Source organism: Moschus berezovskii, chromosome 28 (assembly GCF_049115385.1).
Source record: "Moschus berezovskii isolate FMDL1 chromosome 28, NW_MosBer_1.0, whole genome shotgun sequence".
Classification (NCBI taxonomy): domain Eukaryota; kingdom Metazoa; phylum Chordata; class Mammalia; order Artiodactyla; family Moschidae; genus Moschus; species Moschus berezovskii.
This window is the reverse complement of record NC_142487.1, coordinates 1,760,757-1,770,698: the sequence shown is the minus strand read 5'-3', so window position 1 is coordinate 1,770,698 and position 9,942 is coordinate 1,760,757. Positions and strand designations below refer to the sequence as shown.

Below are 9,942 nucleotides of genomic sequence, written 5' to 3'. Positions count from 1 at the left end.
CCATAGCCTTGACGAGATGGATCTTTGTTGGCAAAGTAATATGCTGTCTAGGTTGGTCATAATTTTCCTTCCAAGGAATAGTGTCTTTTAATTTCATGGTTTACAAGGTTATAAAAAATATTCCATGTTTTCCTTTTGAGTTTTAATGATTTCTTGAAGATAATGATCAGACTGGAATTGTTTTGCTGTGAGCAGTGATGTAAGGATCCAGCTTCCCCCAGGTCCCCCCACCCCTCCAACCCCAACCCTCCATCTCCCACCCCCCCACCTCCCACCCCGGTCCAAGAACCTCGGCAATCACATGACACCTGCTCTTCTTAAAGTCGTCACTAGTTTTTGTGTTGCAGAATCAAAGACAACCTATTTCTTCTCATCTCACTTGCCTTCTTAATAACATTGAGCACAGATAATCACATGTTCTTCATTAAACATTCTTCTTTAACCCTGATTCTCCTGGGTTACCTCACTGGCTAAGCGGCTATTGCATCTCATCTTCTAGAGACTAAGGGATGTGATTTGAGCAGCATGTTCCTATTAATAAAATTTTGTTTCAATAAAATAACTTTGAGTTCTTCTAATATAGAAGCTTTGTTTTGCTGCTGCTAACTTTGAAGCTTCAAAGTAGGCAATGATTCAAGGGGGCAAAGAAAAAAGAAGGCCTAACTTCTGTACAGATTGCAAGCTTGCGCAGTTTCTAACTTAAAGGCTGAAATTTAATTATGAGACATGTAGATGGAGCTGGGCCTTTGGGGTACTAGGATGCAGCTGACTTCACCTGAGACCATTCTGGATGGACTGGGTGCCTCTTCACTTTGCTTTTTTTTCATTTCTCACTGCCACTCCCCCTACCTACCCAACCCACCCCCATTGTGTTAGTCAGCTTAGGCTGTCGTAACAAAATATCAGGGACTGAATGGCTTAAACGTCAGTAATTTACATCCCATGGTAATGGAGACAGAGAAGTCTGAGATCAAGCTGCCAGTCAGTTTCCGGTGAGTCCCCACTTCCTGACTTGTAGACACTAGCTTCTCACTGTGTGCTCATGTGCTGTTTCCTTGGTACTTGTGTGTGGAGAGCGAGACCTCTCTTCCTCTTATATTAAGTCACAAATCCTATTGGGTTAAGGCCACACCCTTAGGACCACTGTTGTTGTTTTCCAGTCACTAAGTCATCTCTGATTCTTCTCGACCCCAGGTATACCAGGCCTCTGCCCCTCACCATCTCCCAGAGTTTGCCCAAGTTCAAATCCACTGAATCAGTAATGCTATCCAACCATCTCATACTCTGCTGCCCTCTTCTCCTTTTGACCATATTCAACCTTAATTATTAAAACCTCTTAATCGCCCTAGGGGCTTCCCTGGTGGCTCAGCAATAAAAAATCCGCCTGCAATGCAGAAGATGCAGGCTTGATCCCTGGGTCAGGAAGATTCCCTGAAGGAGGAAATGGCAATCTGCTCCAGTATTTCTGCCTGAGAAATCCCACAGACAAAGGAGCCTGGTGGGCTGCAGTCCATGGGGTCTCAAAAGAGTTGGACACAGCCACTAAACAGCAACAAACAAAAAGCCCTGTCTCTAAAGGGTTAGGGTGTCAATGTAGGAATTTGGGGAAGGGGGACACAATTCAGTTCATTGCACCCCTCTTTATGCTCAGGGCTGCTTGATGACTTTTGTGGGCTCTAAGAACTTTTGCCTTTGGGGGCCCCTTCTTCCTAAAAAACAAAAAACAAACACTTAAAATTCTGCTTTATAACAACGTTGGTATAGAGATGGATATAATCCAAGCTGATTTCATTATTATATATTTATTATTATATTTTTTCTTCTGATTTTAAAATAAATTGCTATTAAAACATTTTCATGAGACCTTAGAAGTGTCAGGGGCCCTAGGCACTAGGCCTACTTGGCTTAATGGAGAAGCTGGACCCACTTTTGTAGACACTGTAAATTTTGCTAACAGACTGCCCCCAAAAAGATCCAGGAAGAGCAACTAGAGCTGACTCTAAAAGAACCACCTTGTAGATGATTGGAAAGTGACCAGTTCAACATGAGTAGGTGACCAGCTCACACCTGACTCCCTCTGTCAATCTACACATTGCAAACACATTTTGGTAAACCATAGGAAACCTTGAGTTTAAGCTTCTGTAAAACCCTTAGGGAGTTTTAGTTTGAGTTTTAGGTTGAAAGCCTCTTTTTGGTAAAAGATTTTTTTTTCTTCTTTATTCATATATAATACACATGTACAATCTATAAACTTACATGTACAGTTCAGTAAGTACTATATATTTATGTTATCTATTACTTGATAACATATTATCCTAAAACATAATAGATGATAAGAACAAACATTTATTAGATCAGATTTCCTGCCAGCCAGGGCTTTATGTGGTTCTGGGTGGTTTTGGCTCACGAGTCTGAGGTCAAGATTTCAGCAAGTCTACCGTCATCTGAAGGCTTGACTGGGGCTGGAATACTTGCTTCCAAGATGCTGCTGGCAGGAGATCTTAGTTCCACTCCACTGGTTCAGGGCTGCTCATCTGTCTTTAAGAACAGGGAGCAGGCTTCCTCCAGAACAAGTGATCCAAGAAAGAGCAAGTTAGAACATTTATGGTCGCATGCCAGTCTTTTTTTTTTTTTTTTGCCACTAGTTCGACTTCTGTCATCATAAATTGCTTTTGCTGTTCTTGAACTTCATACAAACTGAGTCATCTTTCGTGTCTTGCATTATTTCACTAAACATTATGTCTGTAAGACTCATCCACATCACTTATAGCAATAGTTCATCTTTTTCTGTTTGTTTGTTTTTATCATTGGGTCATATTCCATGGTATAAAAATACCATGGCAGACATTTGAATTGTTTCCAGGTTGGGCTTTTATAGAGTTGCTATGAACATTCTTGTGCAGGTCATTTCTTTGAAATATGCCCTCAATTCTTTGGGGCTCTGCAATAAACTTTTAAAACTCCATACTTAAGCTGAATTTTACAGACACCTTCTTTTAAAACAGCTTAGGCTACCACTCATGACTTTAGCGTCAGTGGTTTATGAGAGTTCAGGAGTGGGGTATTGTTGGTCAGACTTATGGTAAAGTATTACTCACCACACTGAGGACACTTTAACTGGTGATTAATCCAGTCATGAGTTGCAGTGTAGCTTAGGCTCATTAGTGTGGAGGTAACTTGAACTTGGCCGTTAGTATTTTGCCCTGGCTTTCCCTAATTTGGAAGATTCAGTCACATAATACAGTTTCCTTCCCCTGGGATGGCTTTAGGTCTTATCTTTGCTAAAATAGGAAGACTAACTCCTGTAAATGGCAGATTTCTAAGGCTATTCTTAAAAGTTTAACTGCAAGAAATAGGAACAATAGCAGTATTTCCTTCCTTAAAAATTAGAAGGTTCAATTCCAGTGAGGGAGAGAAGAGATCAAAGATGGGAGAAGTCATGCTTTCTGTTGCCAGAGCTAAAGCTGACAAGGCATCTTAAAATTGAAGCTCTCGGGAATTCCTTGGTGGTCCAGAGACTGGGATTCAGCACTTTCACTGCCTGGTCAGAGAACTAAGATCCCACAAAGCTCACAACACAGCCAAAAAAAAAAAAAAAACCTAAAAGGTATTTAATTAACTTCCTTCAATTGTTTTAATATGACTTCACTCATATTTTTAAATTATCTTAAAATATTGCCAAAAAATAAGGGTAAAACACCAGGAAAAGATTTTAAGACTCTTCAGGCCCAATAGCACATAAATTATTTAACTGAGGACTAAGTATGGTCAGAGAGCTTGGAGAAAACACCTCCATGAGTCCCATTGGTTTATCTCATTGCATTTAGTAGATTAAACAGCAAAAAGAGACAGGTAAGGCCCTCAGTCAGAGGAATGGGAAACAAATTATTTCAAATTTTCCCAGAGAGCATAGAACTTGGTTTTGGCCTATTTTGTTTCAATTTTGGTTTTCTCTGTGTTTCAAAGCACAGGTAAGTACATGGGTATGAGCTGATGAGAGGAAAGGACATGAAAAATCATGACACGGTGTGACTCTGTTCATAGCTGGGCCTCAACATGGTTCTGTGCACTCATTTTTTAGCATCTTCTCATGGCAACCCACTCCAGTGTTCTTGCCTGGAGAATCCCAGGGACGGGGGAGCCTGGTGGGCTGCCGTCTATGGGGTCGCACAGAGTCGGACACAACTGAAGTGACTTAGCAGCAGCAGCATAGTGACATAAAACTTACTAAGACCAACTGACCAGCGTAGATAATCACAGACACCGCACAGATCGTGCAAAAGATTCTTTCTTGGTGAAAAGCAGAGGAGATGCAATCTCATGGCAGCCAACAACTCCTAGAAAGTGTTATGTGCTCAGTTGCTCAGTCGTACTTGACTCTTTGTGGACTGTAGCCCGCATGGACTGTAGCCCACCAGTCTCCTCTGCCCATGGGATTCTCCAGGCAAAAATACTGGAGTGGGTTGCCATTTCCTCCTCCAGGGGATCTTCCTGACTTAGAAATCGAACCCACATCTCTTGTATCTCCTGCATTGGCAGGTGGATTCTTTACCACTAATGCCTCCTGGGAAGCCCTAGAAAGTGTTAGGAAGGCAACACAATTCTACCAACAGAACTAGAATCAGGTCAGCCACTTATCATCAGCTCCAGGTCCTAACCAGATACCACGCTTTTCCTCTCCAACGCAGGGCCAGAGTTCTCTGATGACTGAACAAGTTCACCAAGGGCAAGCCTGTGCAGCAAAAGAGGTCTGGAATTGCTGGCCCTTGTTTCATGACCACAATACTTTTTTTTCTTTTCTTGTTTTTTTTTTTTTAAAGGTTGCTCCGCACAGCACACGGGATCTTAGTTACCCGACCAGGGATTGAACTCATGCCCCCTGCCTTGGGAGCATGGAGTCTTAACCACCGGACTCCCGGGGAAGTCCCATGGTCACACTTCTTCATGGGGTTTGTTGCCTGCTCTCCTCTCCTTGAGACTTTTTCCTGCCACTATCCACGTTTCACTTCCTGCACCTATTTCATCTCATCTCCTTTGCTGATTTCCTTCTCTCATCTATTTCCTCTCACCAGAGTCTTTCTGGGGACTTCATCTGTCCTATGACTGTGACCATCACCTCTACACAGATGATGCCCAGATCTGGAAGAGTCTTGTCCTAAATGTTAAGCAGCTATTTCCAGCTGCCTTCTGGAATCAATTCTGTACATTCTTCAAGCTGAACATGTCCATACTCTCTCTCTGGCCCCATTCAGCTCTGCTGTTCTTCTCTATTTCCTGACACAATGACTACCACCGCCCACCACATAAACCTTTTGTGTGGAGTTAGCCCACAGACCTGAGTCTGCTCTCTATAGAAAGTCTTGCTCACGAGGTTGGCCATTGGCAGGCCACTGGACTCTTGGCAGGCAAATAGTTCTTTACAGAGATATGAAACTTTTCCTAAGTGATAATGGCTCACTGTGCCCACACTGATTGCACAAACAATGGGGCTCATGCTAAATGCCTGGTTTCTTCCTGGCAGCCTGGAATTCTGGTAAAATCTAGGCTGCTGCTGCTGCTGCTGCTGCTAAGTCACTTCAGTCGTGTCCGACTCTGTGTGACCCCATAGACGGAAGCCCACCAGGCTCCCCCGTCCCTGGGATTCTCCAGGCAAGAACACGGGAGTGGGTTGCCATTTCCTTCTCCAATGTGTGAAAGTGAAAAGTGAAGTCGCTCAGTCATGTCCCACCCTTAGCGACCCCATGGACTGCAGCCTACCAGGCTCCTCCATCCATGGGATTTTCTAGGCAATAGTACTGGAGTGGCTAAAAGCTAGGCATAAGGTGCTTATGTGACCAGCTCCCAGTTAAAAGCCTGAGTCTTTCATGAGCTTGCTTAACAGCAGATAACACTTCACAATGTTGCCACAAGTCTTTCCTAGAGGAGAGGACTCTTGGAAGCTTCAATGGTTTTCTCTGTGTGTCCATTTCATTTCCCTTTCTCCTTTCTAGTTTTGCTTTATATCAATTTCACTGTAATCTTAGCCATGAATATGACCATACTATGAGCCCCATGAGTCTTCCCAGCAAATCACTGAAGATCACTGGGAGTGATCTTAGGGTTCCCTGATGCACCTTTGTATAATTCCTGACTCGTCTTTCTTTTCCTCACCCTCTCTGTTCAATTAATCACCTAATTATCATTAGCTTTTTACCTCGAAATTAATATTTATGTCCCATATTCTCCACCTTCACTGCCAAGATGTTACAACCATGACCCCATCTGGGCATCAATCTCCCTACTTTCCCCCACTATAAAAGTAAAACCAAAAGACTGGGGGACAGCAGTAAGCTGATGCTATGAGGGAGGTTATTTCTTGTCTAAAAAAAAATTTGTACTGAGTAAATTTGAAGACCTAATTGGCCTTATTCAAGGATTCATGGGAATTCCCTGGCAGTCCAGTGGTTAGGACTCTGTCTTTCTACTGCAAGGGGCATGGGTGTGATCCCTGGTTAGGGAACAAGGATCCTTCAATTACCATGGTGCAGCCAAAATATAATAATAAAGGATTCATGAATTGGGCAACATTCCACCTAACAAGTAGAAAGAAGTTTTAGGAGCTGTACAGAATGGAAGGTTTTCATAGATAGAAAGAGGGTGGGACAAGGAAGTCATAAAAAAGAAAAAAGGTTACCATATTTCAGGCAAAGTCACCTTTCTTTGGAAGAAGTGTGGGGAATCTATCAATGTATCTATCAATCTATCAATCAATCAATCAATCTATCTATCAATCTATCAATTGACCTATCAGTCTATCAATCTATCAATTGACCTATCAATCTATCAATTGACCTCACAGGAGCTGATGTGATCATTCCAGATTGACTGGTTAAAGATCATACTCCTGAGAGTAGCTGAAGTTGAAATTAAATCTTAGAGCAAACCACGTTTGTTTTCTGGGGGCAAGTGACTCCGTTTTGGGCATGTTGTTGCTGCTTTAAAGCACTCTCAAAGCCCGTTTCCTGGGTTTCCCTGGTGGTCTAGTGGTTAGGGATCTGCTAGCCAAACCAGGGACATGGGTTTGTTAGGGAAATTAAATAGTCTTGTTTAGACTTCAGAGACAAAGCAGAACAGGCCTCCAACCTTGCTTCTAACCTGCCTGGAGGCTGTCCTGACTATGAGTGGACTGCCTGCTGTGACTGCAAGATTAGCAGCACCACAGATAAGAAAGGGGAGGAGAGATTGTTGAGTCCCTGGAGGGGGGCTGGCTAACCAAGCCCCAGGCTTAACAACATTCTAAGTTTTATGCATTAACATGAAATCAGAGCTGAAATTATCTCACAGATTGATGATTTTATCAATTTGTGTCCTGGGATTATAAACGGGGTACCCTGAACTGTAATCTTTGAAGTCTCACCCACGGAGTGGAAGTGATGCCTAGGATCTTTTCTGTCAGGCAAGTGTACGCGCCTCGGTTCTGTCTCATCACAACAATGATTTGGAGCGACGGACATTAAAGCCCTTGGAGCATCACAGCTCTCGGGTCTTGGACAAACCGTGTTATAGCTCTTAGACAAATCAGTGTTACAGCTCTATTTTATATAGAAGATAGCAGGAGAATCCATCCTCGAAGCGTGAGGGCATGCCAACCCAAAGACGCGAAGAGAAGACAGTGGAGGAGCGTGCCAGTGCGCGGGAGAGAGAGAGAGCCTTTCGGCTCCTCTTTTTATATGTTTTTTCCTCCCCCTGGGTTCTATGTAAATTGGGCTACTAGGAGTGCTGTTTGTTCTACCTGAGGTCCTCACTCAGGTCCTCGGATCTTCCTTTGACCTTCCTTTGTTCTATTTTCGCAGGCTTTTCCCTTCCTTGTCTTTTAGCCACTGCCATTTTGGACTCCTGTTTCCTATTCTAACTACCTAACATTTTCCCAATTGGGTTTCCAGATGGGCTGTGACACAGGACTTCCTAACACTGTTTGAGTCTGAACGTTAGTCAAAATCCAATTTGGTGATGTTTCCTCTGCTGTTTCTATTTCTCTTTACTTTTAATGTTAGTATATTGAGAGTAAGCTAGATAATTCTCTAATAAATATTCATTTCACTTCAGTTCTGGAGAAGGAAATGGCAACCCACTCCAGTATCCTTGCCTGGAAAATCTCGTGGACAGAGGAGCCTGGTGTGCTGTAGTCCATAGGGTTGCAAAGAGTCGGGCATGACTGAGTGACTAACAACTACTACTTACTCACTTACTCAGTTCAGTTCAGTCACTCAGTCGTGTCTGACTCTTTGCGGCCCCATGGACTGCAGCACACCAGGCTTCCCTGTCTATCACCAACTCCTGGAGTTTACTCAGACTCATTTCCATTGAGTCGGTAAGTCGGTGATGCCATCCAACCATCTCATCCTCTGTCATCCCCTTCTCCTCCTGCCTTCAATCCTTACCAGCATCAGGGTCTTTTCCAATGAGTCAGCTCTTCGCATCAGGTGGCCAAAGTATCGGAGCTTCAGCTTCAGCACAGTCCTGCTGATGAATATTCAGGGTTGATTTCCTTTAGGGTTGACTGGTTTGATCTCCATGCTGTCCAAGGGACTCTCAAGAGTATTCTATTGATCGTATTCATTTGTATACAATGAGTGGCTTATTTTCTTAACAAATCCTTTAAACCTGAAAGTGAAAATTTTTGGCAAAACGTTATTTGGGGAAAGTGAAAACTTTCTGCAAAACAGAATTCAGTCCCAGGTCCCGGAAGATCCCACGTGCTGTGGGACAACTAAGCCCATGCACCACAAATACTGAGCCTGTGCACCTGGAGACTGTGCTCCAAAACAAGAGAAGAGAAGTTACCACAATGAGAAGCCTGCGTGCTGCAAATAGAGTAGTCCCCACTGGCCGCGATTAGAGAAAGCCCATGCAGCAACAAACACCCAGTGCAATCAAAAATAAAATAAATAAATCTTTTTAAAAAAGCCTGTTTCCTCAGTTGCAAGATGAAGATGATAATAGCGCCTATTCCATAGGGTTGGTGCCAGGGGTAAATAAGAAAATACGTATAAACTTCATAAGATTGGGCTTCCCTTATAGCTCAGCTGGTAAAGAATCTGCCTGCAATGTGGAAGACCTGGGTTCGATCCCTGGGTTGGGAAGATCCCCTGGAGAAGGGAAAGGCTACCCACTCCAGTATTTTGGCCTGGAGAATTCCATGGACTGTATAGTCCATGGGGTTGCAAAGAGTCGGACATGACTGAGTGACTTTCACTTTTCATGAGATTATCTACCTAAAGTACTGAGGACATTACAATCCTTTAAAAAACATTAGCGTTGTTTCTGTTGTTAGTACTGATAGTCTGTGGACTCCATCTGGTCACTACTTGTGAGGCTCAGCCAGTTCCAGCACCAAAACCACTTTATTATGAAATTAGGGCCTCAGCTTCTCACCCCTACATTCTGCAGTGCAGGCCCACCCCAAGATACAGGCATTTCCATCAGATTCTAAGTAGCCTGGCATTTGGGCGTGCTCTTGTCTTCTGAGTAGGTACCCCAGTATGGGGTAACAATGAGACATAGCTTAAGTGTGGTTGTGAAACGAAGGAAAAGGACAGGGCACAACATTTAAAAGAATGACAGTCGTGGATACGACAAAAACTGGTTAGAACCACTTAGGTTCAAGATAGCAGAAGATTCAACTTTCAGGAGAACTTGAACCTCAGTATATGTTCACTGTAATACATAAGCATGCTAAATGACACACCCACAGACACCGTGATGTTTCTCTAGGCCGACCATAAAAGGCCAAAAAGTGACCAGTGGCCCACTTCCTAGAAATCCCCACTCCTTCCACCCAAAGTTGAAATAATCCTCCCACTCATTAGCCTGTGAAATTACCCAATCCGTAAAAACTAACCACCCCATATTTCAGGGCCTCTTGCCTTCTGAGATGGCCTACACTCTGTCTGTTGAGTGTGT

At 43.3% G+C, this 9,942-nt stretch overlaps 1 protein-coding gene across 1 annotated transcript in view; it reads right to left on the bottom strand.

The window, feature by feature from the left end:
• Positions 1-296: 296 nt before the first annotated feature.
• Positions 297-9,942, bottom strand: part of ANKRD29 (ankyrin repeat domain 29) — a 76,262-nt gene continuing 66,616 nt past the window's right edge. The window contains exons 10-11 of the transcript XR_008684653.2: positions 8,421-8,643; positions 297-2,562 (exon numbers count right to left, since the gene is read on the bottom strand). The gene's annotated coding sequence lies outside the window, so the exon portion shown is untranslated. The remainder of the gene's footprint in view (positions 2,563-8,420; positions 8,644-9,942) is intronic.